A 16,791-nucleotide genomic window follows, 5' to 3' on the forward strand; every position below is an offset into this window, starting at 1 on the left:
GCTTGCAAATAGACTATCTAGAATCAATGTCCAAATTACTAGTACTATGATGCAAGTTGAATGAGCTATACTTAAAGACTTTAGACAAGCATATCACAACCTTCACTGATTTGAGCCTTAGACATCCACATGCATTCAAATCAACCATTTCCTTTAACATTCATTAATCAAGAACATGAATCAATTATATGCAATGCTTAAACTCATTTGGCTTGGCAGTAAAAGGTTTAGAGACAATGATGGTCTCTTTTTAGAGTAGGGCTTATCAATATCAAGGTTCTCTCATAAAAATGGATTGAGCTTTAGAAGAATGCTAAAAGTAAGAACACTTAGACACATACAAGAACAAAACCTTGTCTACCCAAAAGCACCCAAAGTGTTTATCCTATCAATCTAAACCCAATTGGTCCTAGTGCTACCCTTTTAACTTCTTTTCTTCTTTTTCACCCTTTTCTCTTTTGGTTTTAAAGTCTTAGGAGAGGTTTCTTATTTGATCTTTCTAGTGGAATGGGGGATTCTTACTTATTTGCTATGGTTCTCTTTTCTTCTTATTCTTAAGACATATAAGCATTTTGCTAGACTTCTCTTTTCTTTCTTTCTTTTCTTTAACTAGAACCATCTTTAAACAACCTTATTCTTCCCATTCTTTCACTAGACTTTAAATTTACTTAAACACATTCCCCTCCTAAAGACTCTAACCTTTTCTTTCTCTTTTTCCTCTTTTCTTTTCATGACAGCCAAGTCCCAAACCCAACAAGTGAACCACCTAGTCATATCTAGTTTGAAAAATGCAAACTAGAACTACACAAGGCTTTACTCTTGTCAGTTCAAACCTAACACTTTCTACCAAGCTCAATCCCAAAAATAGGCCTCACACACACAAGAATAAACATGGCTTGAAAGAAGGTTTGTTTTAGGGGTAGGGGAACTGATTCTTAATGAGGAAATCAGCTACTTGGATCAACAAGAGTGGTAAAAAGGAAGAAGATGATCCAAATATGTATGTGGTATCCATGAGTTTAAATCATTGCACACATTGATAATTGAAAGTCAATATTAGGTTCTTATAAATAGGAAATGGTTTCAAATCTCAACATGCTTCAATTTAGACCAAATGCAATGTAGGAATTCAAGGCTTTGTTCAATCTTATTCTAACCACTCAACTAGCATCAAAGTACTATTAACTTGGACATTGATCCTAGTCTAGTGAATAAACAAGCTAATAAGGGAATACTCATCATAGATCCCTAATGCAAGTACTATACAATCCTACATGAAACATGCTAAACAAGATCCTAATGTGCAGTGCAAACTACATGAACACTCTTTTTTTATAAAGATTTTTGCAAAAAATTTCAAATTTTTAGGGTTTTTCTATGCCTTAGATGTTATGCAAGTATTAACATGATGATGCTAAAAATTTGAAATAAGAATCACAAAACACAATGTCAAATGCTATCTCAAACACTCCCCCAAACTTAAATCACACAGTCCCTGTGTGAAAGAAATTTGATTGAGGATTCAAGATGAAAAACAAAAAACAAAACACAATGTCAAATGCAATGATATCTACAAGGGAAGGTGATAGTGGGACCTTAGGGATTGTGGAAGTAGTTGTCCACATCCATCTGCATGCTGTCATAGGAGTAGTTGGGGTCTTGTTGGTGACTTGGAGGTGGAGATTGGGGCAGCTCGACGATGGGGATCGACCGAGACTCAGTCGAGTACGTGCTCGAGTGGGGGGGGGGGGTCGAGCTGGCTGCCGAGTCTTCTTTTCCTCTTCTATCTGGTCTCCCTTGCTTCCCTGATCGTAAAAATACCAAAACAAAATCAAAATACCAAAAACCTTAAATAATATGTACATGGATACCTTAGGGACTTCCTCCCTAGTGAGCTTGTTTAGAGTCACTAAGCTTGACTTTTGATTGCCTTCTTAGGCTTTGTTTAGGTACCAAGGAGGTGATGAAATCCCCCCTGGTTCTACTTGGTAACCTTGGTGTTGTTTCTTGATCACTACCGCCTTAACATTTGAGCTTTGCTTCTTCTTAAACTTGAGTCTTGGTCTTGCCTTCTTCAAAGACCTCTTGTTGAGCTGAACTTGAAGATCCTTCATCAGATCAGTCAGCTCTTGAACTGAACCCTTAAGATGTTGAACTGATTCCTCATGAGATGTGACCTTAGCTGTTGAAGTCTCTTCTTCCCTCAAAACCCCAAAATTAGCCTTATCTTCAATCTTAAATGGTTGACCTCCAATGGTTGGTAGGTTAGATGGATTTGTAATATCAAAGTCCATAGTCAAACCTTCAGATATGTTCAACCTTATCATCCCCTCCTTAACATTAATGATTGCTCCTGCTGTGGCAAGGAATGGTCTCCCAAGCAAGATTGGATCCTCTACCTCCTTATCCATCTTTATTATGATGAAATCAGTGGGAATTCTTGCCTTGCCTATCTTGACTAGGAGGCTCTCTAATTTACCAACTACATCTTTGTGTGAATCATCAGCTAGACTTATGTAGAGATTGCTTGGCTTGAATTCAGTGTGTCCAAGCTTTTCTGCTATAGAGTAGGGCATGACACTAACAGATGCTCCAAGATCACACAAGCATTTGTTGAAGTGAAGGTAGCTGATGGAGCAAGGTAGATTGAATGGACCTGGATCTTCAAGTTTTGTTGGTACAATAGCTGTCCCAATCTCTTCTTGATCTCTCCTGTTTTGATTATGAGCTTTCTGCTTGGATATGTCAAGTGACATGCCTTTGTAGAGAGGATATGGGGCATATTGTTCCAAAGCTCCTCCTCTCTCTGCTTCCTTCTCTTCAATGACAACCTCCGTTGAATGGCCCTCACTTCCTTCTTTTCAATCACAACCTCTTCCTTCAAAGTCATGACTTCTTCCTTCTCAATGACTTCCCCTTGTTGTAATGCTAACTCCTTCTCTTGTTGCAAAGCCAACTGTTCCCTTTTCTCAATAATTTCTCTGAGTTCTTTCAGCTTTTGTGCTTTGAAACGTCCTGGGAATGGTAGTGGAGGCTTGTAAGCAGGAGGAATGTACTTAACAGGTTTGACAGCTTCGGAGTCTCCAGCTCGATCGACCACTCGAGCATGCACTCGGTCGAGTGGCTGCTCGAGTCCATGGTCGAGTGCAATGTCGACCTCCTTTTGCTTTGCACAAATGTCACTTGGGGCTTCAGTAACTGATGAATTCCCCCAAACTGGACTTCACTGTCCTCAGTGACAACTGCCTCGTTGAGATGAATGGCCTTAGCAGTGCATTCCCTTGGGTGTTGAAGTTGGTTTGGTGTAGGAGAGGAAGTAGAAGCCCTGCAAATCTCCATGTTCGTGATTGTAGAGCTCAGTCTCTCCAACTGGTTATTCAGTCCAGTAGAATAAGAATTCAACGTTTGGTGCAGCTCAGCAAACTACATTGCTTCCTCAATTTGCTTAGTGGCTTGCCCAAGCAACAGTTGTTGCATCATAGCTCTTAAGTCAGGTTCTTGAGCTTGGGAGGTCTGGAACCATGGAGAGGGATACAATTCAGCCTGGTATACTGGTTGATGTTGCATGGGTATGTAATTGAACATACTGTTGTGGTACATCATTACTGACTCGAACAGGTACTCGGTCGAGCGCAGGCTCGGGTGGGTGGTCGAGTTGACTTGGAAGTAATGGCTATTTGGATCCGGCTTCTAGCTCGATCACAGCTCGGTCGAGTGGTGGTCGAGTAGGTGGTCGAGTGGGTACCTGAAACACAAAACAGCCAAGGAAGATTCAAGTTCAGTAACTTCACAAGTGTTTAAACGAACTTAATCTTAGACTAATAATGATCCTAAATGTCACAAAACACACTCAAATGGGCAACGACGCCAAATTGAAACTGACTTTCTTTGTGGTGTATGAATGAATGATGTATGGAATGATGATGTATGGAATGAATAGAAGTCAGGGTGTTTCAATTCCCCTTATGCAGTTGCAGTATAAGAGGTGTCAATCCTATCTGAGTGATTGTGAACAATTAAGATGTGCATATGAGTCTAAGTCAAGCCAATTGTAAAGATTGTTTGTCACTAACAATCCTAAAATGAGATATGAAATGCAGAAAGTAAAAACAACTAGAACAAGATACTAAATGCAAACAGAACAGACAAATTAAAGCTATAATGAAACTAGAACAGAGATAGAAACTATGCTAATGAACTAATGCAAGACAAGTAATGAACAGGAAACTACGTGAATGCAATGGAAATGAAACAGGAATGAAACAAGACAATCACAAATCAAAAACACAAGTTCTGGGGATGAACTCGAGCAGCACTCGACCGAGTGTAGGTCGAGTACGTGGTCGAGCTAGACTTAAACGTGAAAACAGAGCAACATAAGAAAAACAGAGCAATGCTAAAACTAATCAAACAACAAGCAAGCAATGATATTTAGACTAAGATTTCAATAAACAAAGAAGGCCTTGAGGAGGGATTCATGGGCTGAGCTAATCATTGTGGTTATCTATCTTGGTCAACAAATCTCAAGCAAACTTTGAGCTGATCTCTAGACATACTATTCTAATACATGTTTAATCCACTCTCATGGCAAGAAACAATCAAACCTATGCATTTCTAGACTTGTTCTCACAAAGAAAAGAATCTACACAAGCAGGCATTAAGCAATACATCTCAAACCAAACAAGACTTCTAATCTCTTAGCAAGCCTAATGGTAAGCTCTAGATCTAGCCTTATCTATGCTCCTTAGACATTGGTGTGATGCTAAGATGCTTGAAATCAAACCCTACCTTCTCAGATATAGGATCATCATTAAGATCATCTAGCCTAGAAGAGATCTACAACAATCAAGCTTGACCAAATCAAACAAACCACAAGATCAACCCAGCCTAACCCATCCTCAAGGTCCTAAACAAACTACTCACAAGAGCACATGGTGAAATATGTCAAAAACCCAGAAAATAATGAAACTTGCATCATTAGAAAGATGAAGCAGAGATCTACAATATTGATGAAGGAATAAAACTCGAAATCTTAATACTTTGAAAGTTATGAAACAAACAAAATATAAGAATCTAGTCTTTCTCTCTCAAACAAGTACAAAATCTAAAATAAAATAAAAGTGCAAAAGGAATAAAATATAAAAAAGGTAAAAACTAGGTTTTAGACTCTCTAAAAAGCTGGACTCCTTGGTGGCTGCAGGTACAAGGGCTTTATATAGGAGATGAGGTGGAAGCCCTAAAAATACAAAAAGTCAAAGTAGTCAACGGCTCGGTCAACTCGACCAGTGCTTGGTCGAGTGGCTGGTCGAGCTGGCTTCTCTCGTGCATTCTCCACTCGGTCGAGTCCTCCTCAGCACACGGTCGAGTGGTGGTCGAGTGGTGCGGTCGAGTTGGACTCCGGACCTTGATTCTACAGCCTTAACTCTCTTGTTTTCTCCTCAGGATTGCTTCACTTCTCCTCAACATTGTTTCCATGCTCCTTAAGCTCCAAAATCACATGTTTATGCATGAAAAGATGCAAATGCAATGCAACTATACTCTAATGCATGATTAGTCCTAAAGCTACACAATAATGGCCTAAATGGATAGCAAAAGATGCAAAAGTTGTGAATAAACTAAGGGAAAACAAGGTAAAATATATGAACATCAACACCCCCAAACTTAGTCTTTGCTTGCCCTCAAGCAAATAATCAAGACAAAAGAAGGTAGGTGAGGTTTGAAAGTGGGATCTCAGCTCCTAAAGCTTGCAAATAGACTATCTAGAATCAATGTCCAAGTTACTAGTACTATGATGCAAGTTGAATGAGCTATACTTAAAGACTTTAGACAAGCATATCACAACCTTCACTGATTTGAGCCTTAGACATCCACATGCATTCAAATCAACCATTTCCTTTAACATTCATTAATCAAGAACATGAATCAATTCTATGCAATGCTTAAACTCATTTGGCTTGGCAGTAAAAGGTTTAGAGACAATGATGGTCTCTTTTTAGAGTAGGGCTTATCAATATCAAGGTTCTCTCATAAAAATGTATTGAGCTTTAGAAGAATGCTAAAAGTAAGAACACTTAGACACATACAAGAACAAAACCTTGTCTACCCAAAAGCACCCAAAGTGTTTATCCTATCAATCTAAACCCAATTGGTCCTAGTGCTACCCTTTTAACTTCTTTTCTTCTTTTTCACCCTTTTCTCTTTTGGTTTTAAAGTCTTAGGAGAGGTTTCTTATTTGATCTTTCTAGTGGAATGGGGGATTCTTACTTATTTGCTATGGTTCTCTTTTCTTCTTATTCTTAAGACATATAAGCATTTTGCTAGACTTCTCTTTTCTTTCTTTCTTTTCTTTAACTAGAACCATCTTTAAACAACCTTATTCTTCCCATTCTTTCACTAGACTTTAAATTTACTTAAACACATTCCCCTCCTAAAGACTCTAACCTTTTCTTTCTCTTTTTCCTCTTTTCTTTTCATGACAGCCAAGTCCCAAACCCAACAAGTGAACCACCTAGTCATATCTAGTTTGAAAAATGCAAACTAGAACTACACAAGGCTTTACTCTTGTCAGTTCAAACCTAACACTTTCTACCAAGCTCAATCCCAAAAATAGGCCTCACACACACAAGAATAAACATGGCTTGAAAGAAGGTTTGTTTTAGGGGTAGGGGAACTGATTCTTAATGAGGAAATCAGCTACTTGGATCAACAAGAGTGGTAAAAAGGAAGAAGATGATCCAAATATGTATGTGGTATCCATGAGTTTAAATCATTGCACACATTGATAATTGAAAGTCAATATTAGGTTCTTATAAATAGGAAATGGTTTCAAATCTCAACATGCTTCAATTTAGACCAAATGCAATGTAGGAATTCAAGGCTTTGTTCAATCTTATTCTAACCACTCAACTAGCATCAAAGTACTATTAACTTGGACATTGATCCTAGTCTAGTGAATAAACAAGCTAATAAGGGAATACTCATCATAGATCCCTAATGCAAGTACTATACAATCCTACATGAAACATGCTAAACAAGATCCTAATGTGCAGTGCAAACTACATGAACACTCTTTTTTTATAAAGATTTTTGCAAAAAATTTCAAATTTTTAGGGTTTTTCTATGCCTTAGATGTTATGCAAGTATTAACATGATGATGCTAAAAATTTGAAATAAGAATCACAAAACACAATGTCAAATGCTATCTCAAACCCTCCCCCAAACTTAAATCACACAGTCCCTGTGTGAAAGAAATTTGATTGAGGATTCAAGATGAAAAACAAAAAACAAAACACAATGTCAAATGCAATGATATCTACAAGGGAAGGTGATAGTGGGACCTTAGGGATTGTGGAAGTAGTTGTCCACATCTATCTGCATGCTGTCATAGGAGTAGTTGGGGTCTTGTTGGTGACTTGGAGGTGGAGATTGGGGCAGCTCGACGATGGGGATCGACCGGGACTCAGTCGAGTACGTGCTCGAGTGGGGGGGGGGGGTCGAGCTGGCTGCCGAGTCTTCTTTTCCTCTTCTATCTGGTCTCCCTTGCTTCCCTGATCGTAAAAATACCAAAACAAAATCAAAATACCAAAAACCTTAAACAATATGTACATGGATACCTTAGGGACTTCCTCCCTAGTGAGCTTGTTTAGAGTCACTAAGCTTGACTTTTGATTGCCTTCTTAGGCTTTGTTTAGGTACCAAGGAGGTGATGAAATCCCCCCTGGTTCTACTTGGTAACCTTGGTGTTGTTTCTTGATCACTACCGCCTTAACATTTGAGCTTTGCTTCTTCTTAAACTTGAGTCTTGGTCTTGCCTTCTTCAAAGACCTCTTGTTGAGCTGAACTTGAAGATCCTTCATCAGATCAGTCAGCTCTTGAACTGAACCCTTAAGATGTTGAACTGATTCCTCATGAGATGTGACCTTAGCTGTTGAAGTCTCTTCTTCCCTCAAAACCCCAAAATTAGCCTTATCTTCAATCTTAAATGGTTGACCTCCAATGGTTGGTAGGTTAGATGGATTTGTAATATCAAAGTCCATAGTCAAACCTTCAGATATGTTCAACCTTATCATCCCCTCCTTAACATTAATGATTGCTCCTGCTGTGGCAAGGAATGGTCTCCCAAGCAAGATTGGATCCTCTACCTCCTTATCCATCTTTATTATGATGAAATCAGTGGGAATTCTTGCCTTGCCTATCTTGACTAGGAGGCTCTCTAATTTACCAACTACATCTTTGTGTGAATCATCAGCTAGACTTATGTAGAGATTGCTTGGCTTGAATTCAGTGTGTCCAAGCTTTTCTGCTATAGAGTAGGGCATGACACTAACAGATGCTCCAAGATCACACAAGCATTTGTTGAAGTGAAGGTAGCTGATGGAGCAAGGTAGATTGAATGGACCTGGATCTTCAAGTTTTGTTGGTACAATAGCTGTCCCAATCTCTTCTTGATCTCTCCTGTTTTGATTATGAGCTTTCTGCTTGGATATGTCAAGTGACATGCCTTTGTAGAGAGGATATGGGGCATATTGTTCCAAAGCTGCTCCTCTCTCTGCTTCCTTCTCTTCAATGACAACCTCCTGTTGAATGGCCCTCACTTCCTTCTTTTCAATCACAACCTCTTCCTTCAAAGTCATGACTTCTTCCTTCTCAATGACTTCCCCTTGTTGTAATGCTAACTCCTTCTCTTGTTGCAAAGCCAACTGTTCCCTTTTCTCAATAATTTCTCTGAGTTCTTTCAGCTTTTGTGCTTTGAAACGTCCTGGGAATGGTAGTGGAGGCTTGTAAGCAGGAGGAATGTACTTAACAGGTTTGACAGCTTCGGAGTCTCCAGCTCGATCGACCACTCGAGCATGCACTCGGTCGAGTGGCTGCTCGAGTCCATGGTCGAGTGCAATGTCGACCTCCTTTTGCTTTGCACAAATGTCACTTGGGGCTTCAGTAACTGATGAATTCCCCCAAACTTGGACTTCACTGTCCTCAGTGACAACTGCCTCGTTGAGATGAATGGCCTTAGCAGTGCATTCCCTTGGGTGTTGAAGTTGGTTTGGTGTAGGAGAGGAAGTAGAAGCCCTGCAACTCTCCATGTTCGTGATTGTAGAGCTCAGTCTCTCCAACTGGTTATTCAGTCCAGTAGAATAAGAATTCAACGTTTGGTGCAGCTCAGCAAACTACATTGCTTCCTCAATTTGCTTAGTGGCTTGCCCAAGCAACAGTTGTTGCATCATAGCTCTTAAGTCAGGTTCTTGAGCTTGGGAGGTCTGGAACCATGGAGAGGGATACAATTCAGCCTGGTATACTGGTTGATGTTGCATGGGTATGTAATTAAACATACTGTTGTGGTACATCATTACTGACTCGAACAGGTACTCGGTCGAGCGCAGGCTCGAGTGGGTGGTCGAGTTGACTTGGAAGTAATGGCTATTTGGATCCGGCTTCTAGCTCGATCACAGCTCGGTCGAGTGGTGGTCGAGTAGGTGGTCGAGTGGGTACCTGAAACACAAAACAGCCAAGGAAGATTCAAGTTCAGTAACTTCACAAGTGTTTAAACGAACTTAATCTTAGACTAATAATGATCCTAAATGTCACAAAACACACTCAAATGGGCAACGACGCCAAATTGAAACTGACTTTCTTTGTGGTGTATGAATGAATGATGTATGGAATGATGATGTATGGAATGAATAGAAGTCAGGGTGTTTCAATTCCCCTTATGCAGTTGCAGTATAAGAGGTGTCAATCCTATCTGAGTGATTGTGAACAATTAAGATGTGCATATGAGTCTAAGTCAAGCCAATTGTAAAGATTGTTTGTCACTAACAATCCTAAAATGAGATATGAAATGCAGAAAGTAAAAACAACTAGAACAAGATACTAAATGCAAACAGAACAGACAAATTAAAGCTATAATGAAACTAGAACAGAGATAGAAACTATGCTAATGAACTAATGCAAGACAAGTAATGAACAGGAAACTACGTGAATGCAATGGAAATGAAACAGGAATGAAACAAGACAATCACAAATCAAAAACACAAGTTCTGGGGATGAACTCGAGCAGCACTCGACCGAGTGTAGGTCGAGTACGTGGTCGAGCTAGACTTAAACGTGAAAACAGAGCAACATAAGAAAAACAGAGCAATGCTAAAACTAATCAAACAACAAGCAAGCAATGATATTTAGACTAAGATTTCAATAAACAAAGAAGGCCTTGAGGAGGGATTCATGGGCTGAGCTAATCATTGTGGTTATCTAACTTGGTCAACAAATCTCAAGCAAACTTTGAGCTGATCTCTAGACATACTATTCTAATACATGTTTAATCCACTCTCATGGCAAGAAACAATCAAACCTATGCATTTCTAGATTTGTTCTCACAAAGAAAAGAATCTACACAAGCAGGCATTAAGCAATACATCTCAAACCAAACAAGACTTCTAATCTCTTAGCAAGCCTAATGGTAAGCTCTAGATCTAGCCTTATCTATGCTCCTTAGACATTGGTGTGAAGCTAAGATGCTTGAAATCAAACCCTACCTTCTCAGATATAGGATCAGCATTAAGATCATCTAGCCTAGAAGAGATCTACAACAATCAAGCTTGACCAAATCAAACAAACCACAAGATCAACCCAGCCTAACCCATCCTCAAGGTCCTAAACAAACTACTCACAAGAGCACATGGTGAAATATGTCAAAAACCCAGAAAATAATGAAACTTGCATCATTAGAAAGATGAAACAGAGATCTACAATATTGATGAAGGAATAAAACTCGAAATCTTAATACTTTGAAAGTTATGAAACAAACAAAATATAAGAATCTAGTCTTTCTCTCTCAAACAAGTACAAAATCTAAAATAAAATAAAAGTGCAAAAGGAATAAAATCTAAAAAAGGTAAAAACTAGGTTTTAGACTCTCTAAAAAGCTGGACTCCTTGGTGGCTGCAGGTACAAGGGCTTTATATAGGAAATGAGGTGGAAGCCCTAAAAATACAAAAAGTCAAAGTAGTCAACGGCTCGGTCAACTCGACCAGTGCTCGGTCGAGTGGCTGGTCGAGCTGGCTTCTCTCGTGCATTCTCCACTCGGTCGAGTCCTCCTCAGCACACGGTCGAGTGGTGGTCGAGTGGTGCGGTCGAGTTGGACTCCGGACCTTGATTCTACAGCCTTAACTCTCTTGTTTTCTCCTCAGGATTGCTTCACTTCTCCTCAGCATTGTTTCCATGCTCCTTAAGCTCCAAAATCACCTGTTTATGCATGAAAAGATGCAAATGCAATGCAACTATACTCTAATGCATGATTAGTCCTAAAGCTACACAATAATGGCCTAAATGGATAGCAAAAGATGCAAAAGTTGTGAATAAACTAAGGGAAAACAAGGTAAAATATATGAACATCAGGCGGCTGCAAAGAAGGCCAACCCTAAGGCGGCGTCGGCTGCAAATAAGGCCAACCCTAAGGCGGCAGCTGCAAAGAAGGTCAAAGAGTTGGCGGAAAAGAAGATTGGAAATAATCCACCAAAGAGAAGAGGTAGAAAAACTACTACGCCTAATCACGTCATTCAATTGCAATAAGTAGAACCTGATTTGAATGAGGGAGTATCCGAAGCTGGTGCAAACGCTGGTGCTGACGCTGCTGACAGCAGTATATGTGATATGACAGCCGAGATTATGGCTGAAAACAATATCCTTGAACCTGAATCTAAGGATGATGAGGAGGAAAAGATTAGGCTTGGTAGAATCAAAGCTTTAAGGCTGGAGAATGTTAAGCTGTCCCCGGATGGAAGTTCATTGAATAAACTACAAGCTAAACAAGCGAGGATTTTCCCTTATATTGGAGACAACGGACTGACGTGCATGAGGAAGAACTGTTCACCTGGACCTGGAATATATGATCCTCTAGCACCTGTTGATCCGGTCAAGTTGTAGAAACTTTTGGAGTTCCTAAAGAGCGCCGAGTATGACCCTTTAGACCCTTGTTAATCACATCTTGTTAAAATTATATTAACCTTTTCTTATTTGTTTCTTAGGGATACACCATTAGGAAAGTCAACACCAAATATTGAATTCTATAGGACTCTCATCACCGGAAGAAAGAACTGGCTGTCGGCTACATTTGGGTGGCTGTCTGATAAAGTAAGTTTAACTTGATGTCTGAGTTATTATGTTTACGGCTGAGATATAATACATAATGGCTGAGTTATTATGTTTACGGCTGAGATATAATACATAGTGGCTGAGTTATTACGTTTACGGCTCTGTTATATAATACATATGACAGTAGGTGGCAGTGGTATGATTTGTTATTGTTTACGACTGACTTATATTACATTATGGCTGAGTTGTTATTTACTACTCAGTTTTCTGTTTTACAGCACATAGGCGCGTTTATGAGACTCCTCAATATTAGGTAAAAACGAGATCCCTTCCCATTCCAAAACAAACGCATTGCGTTTATAGACCCGTGGTTCACCAGAACGATGATTCATGATTATAAGATGTTCGATATGAAACCCAAGTTTTTCAAATTGACTGGCAATAGTTATGAAGATTTCGTTAAAGGTTTGATTCCACTAGATGAACTGACTAATTTGAAGTGGATAGAAGATGTGGATCACTTGTATATTATTCCACAAACTGGAGGCAATCACTGGGTGGCGCTGCACGTGGATCTCCTCAGAAGGCATATTGATTGCTATGATAGCATCGTGGGACAAGTAACCGAAGACAGTGATAGAAAAATGCTGAATGCTTGTAGGGCGTTTACGCGGATGATTCCAGCAATGATGAACGAGAACGTTCCTCATGAAATTCGTACAGCTACTACCAGTCAGTTCGGTTTCACAAAACGTACAGGTTGGTGACTGTGGCGTGTACGCTTTAAAGTTTGTAGAATGTCTAGCGCTTGGTGTGTCTTTCGATGGAATCTGTGATCAAAATATCCAGACTATACGGGTTAAAATGGCAGCAGAAATCTTCGATGAGGCACCTGATTTTATGAATGAAGATTAAATAATGCATTATGTCCTTCGTTTCGTTTCTTTTGTTAGTATATGCATTATGTACTATGATATGTAAAACATTTGGATTTCGTTTGGTAGGAATTGTACTTGGATATGTAATACTTTGATTTGTCTATTTTCAAAATTATGGCTGGTTTACGATTAAGTTATGGCTGATTTACCTACTTCACACGGCTGAGTTATGAAATATTTGTAAATTAAAATTATTATAACTCAAAATTAAAATATAGAATGAAAAAATGAATATTACAATCATAATAAGCAATAAAAAGTAATAATTATAGACAAATATTGATTTTTACACAATCTGATCAAAATATGTAAAACATTCAAAACATGACATTTAGGGGTTAGGGTTAGGGTTAGTGTTAGGGTTAGGGTTAGGGTTGTTAGAGGTGTATGTTTCATATTTCCAACATTATGGGTTTTAATATAACAGTTTGGTTTTGGTTATATTGTGTTTGGTTTAATTTGGATATACAAATTTGATAACCATTTTTCAAATTTAAAATTTTTTGACATTACTTTTCGGTTATTTCCGGTTATGTGTCGGTTAGACGAATATATAACCATAAATAACCCAAATGTTATCCAAATTAGGTCGATTAACTTAATATAACTGATAGCAAGCCGAATATAACCGTAATTATAAGAAAATACCAATACAACAATACCAAACGGGGTAAAATTAGTTTTCGGTTCGGTTTGGTTTGGTCGGTTATTTAGTCTTATAATTGTAGTAATGGCTTAGTTATACTTTATGACGGCCGAGTTATCGTTTAGGGTCTTCACAATAATATGAAAACATATTCTTCTTTCATTCCTGTGTCTTTCGTTCTTTCAGATTCCTGATAAATTATCTAGCTAAAAAAGAACTCGATATCACAAAAAGTGTTAGGGAAACGCGAAAAATCACTAATTCTGTGCCTGCTCAAATCCACATGCATAATAAATTCATAAAGTGAGCTTTTTTATATTATGAATTCATAATTTATTATCAATTCATAATAAATTCATAAAGTGAGATTTATTATGTATTTCACGGTTTTTAATTTTTTGTAAAAGTATTTGTCCGACAATCGAATATTCAAATTATTATAACTCAAATTTAAATTTAGAATGGAAATATGAATATTACTATCATTAAAACCAATAAAAAGGGATATTTTTAGAGGGATATTCTAATTTTGAGTGTCGGCTGAGATATATTATTCAAATTTTGAGTGATGGCTGAGTTAACGAATTTTGTGGTTAACATAAACGAAATCAATAACAACTGATTTATATTAATATGAAAGTACAACATAAACGAAATCAAAAAAAAAAAAAAAAAAAACAAAATCATAGTTCGCTACAAAATCAAAAGTACAATGAAAATCACTTTTTGAAACCGACGTCATCTGGGACAAATTCTTCAAACATATCGACCAAATCATTCCAGACTATGCTACTCAGCATCTCGGGTTTATTACCACCACTCGCCCATATCCTCTTGAGAGCACGCATCTGGGATCTGAATAACGTTCTAGCCATCAAATTAAACTGCATCCAGATCGTCAAAGTCTGCTTTGGATCCCACATGTATTTACGCTACAATTAAAGGAAAGAAACGATAAGAGTATAGAATAATATCAATATGGTGTTTTGTTTTATTTATCTTACCGCGAGGAGGAGAAACCATCGTCTCTTAAAGTGGAAGGGAATCAAGCGGTACGTCGGCCACGCATGGTGCCAGTTGTGTTGAAGTATTCCTCCAATCGCGATAGAGAGAACGTGAAGGAACTTGAACCACGTAACAGTGGTTTTGTCAACCCAGGAACCCACACCAGGGTTTAAAACCGGAATATTCTCCCGACTAGTGGCGCAAATGATCGCTTCGACATCTCTGAAAAACTGTCCATATATGTGAGGAACAACTTCCATGTCGATAGGAAGATGTAACAGATAGACAGATGTGTGATTTATGAGAAGATAAAGAGAAACAATAGAAACGAAGAATGAGATGTAAGAGAGTCAGACATATGAATGAGGAGAATATAAAAGAAAAAACAATAGGAAAAACAAAAGGTCGCGTCTATTATTAGGTTAACTTATGGTTTCCCGCCAAAATATCGTTTTACGGATGAGTTATAATATTTACGAGAAAACGAAAGGTCATGTAATGGCTGATTTATAGAGAGTAATGGCTGAGTTATCACAAGAAACAATTTGAAAGTAAATGAATGATATATATGATTTGAAGGCTGAGTTATAATATTTACGGGAAAACGAAAGTTCATCTCCCAAATAACTTTCTTGTACTCTGGTCCAACCAAATAATATACTATTATTCCATCTCTGTATATATACAAGTATTCCCGTTACTTTAGTATATTACCTCTCAACTACAAACTAGAATAAAATTATTGTTCACAACACTATGCCCGCTCGAGCACCCAAGATGCCGGATCTCCCCGACGACGTTTTCATAAAAATCGTTTCCCTTGTTGCAGAAGATGCTGCAGATTATGGTGGATGGTCCTCACTTGGTTCTATTTTAAGGGCTGATCATAGGGGAAAAAATGCAGTATACAGTAAAGAAGTTCTAAATACAGCTTCTATCTATTGGCTTTGTACTGATCCATCAGAAATCAACACATCCAATGCCCCTGATGGTGGGCTCCAAATTGAAGGGCGGTACATGCCTTTCTTCGTCAAATGCTTTGACGCCAGCAACCCCATTGCCATTTACTACGAAGGGCTAAGGGTTGTGGCTGAGGATAGAGATATCCAGCGTGGGATTGATACTCTCAGTCGTATTGTGACGGCCGATGGTTATGCCACCTTAGCATGTGGGGTACTAAGTATTTTCGTTATTAGGTTAACTTATGGTTTTCCGCCAACAATTAAATATTAAAATTATTAGGTTAACTTATGGTTTCCCGTCAAAATATCGATTTACGGCTGAGTTATAACCATTACTGGAAAACGAAAGGTCATGTAACGGCTGAGTTATAGTGACTTATGGCTGAGTTATCACAAGAAACAATTTGAAAGTAAATGAATGATATATGTGATTTGATGGCTGAGTTATCATATTTACGGGAAATTGAAATGTCTTATTCATGTTACGGCTGAGTTATAGTGAGTATGGCTGAGTTATCACAAGAAACAATATGAAAGTAAATGGTTGATATATATGACTTTACAGCTGAGTTATAATATTTACGGGAAAACGAAAGGTCACGTCGATTTATGGCATGGCTGAGTTATAGTGAGTTATAATCTTTAGTGGCTGATTTATCGTAATACCGGCTGAGTTATATTAATATGAAACATTACAAAAAGAAATAAAAAGAAAACAAGTTCAGAGTTCATAAAGAAGAAGACACGACATTACAATGGAATTCACTTCTAAAAACCGATTAAGAGGAGGAGGAACCATGAGCTTTTAGTTAATCCCAATCAAGAGGAGGAGGAACCACACACTGGTTGGCATCGGCCTCCGCAATCTCTCTCATCTCCTCTAACCTCTTGTGCTCTGTCGCTAAGTTGACAAGTTCTCCACCCAAGATTTGATTCTGTTGGGATAGTTGAGTGTCGATTAGTTCCACTTGATGCACGAGTACGGTCTTCTTTTCCTTCTTCTTCATATGCTCATCCACCATACGCAGAATTTCTGTGTAATGAAGCTTTGACTCCGCCTCGGCCGCGGCTCTTGTCTGAGAAAAGGCTTCGGACACGACCAATAGTGATTCCTCTTCCCACTCGTAATCTGGGGCTCTTGCTGGCGATA

Source organism: Camelina sativa, chromosome 7, assembly GCF_030686135.1.
Source record: "Camelina sativa cultivar CO46 ecotype springtype chromosome 7, ASM3068613v1".
Lineage (NCBI taxonomy): Eukaryota > Viridiplantae > Streptophyta > Magnoliopsida > Brassicales > Brassicaceae > Camelina > Camelina sativa.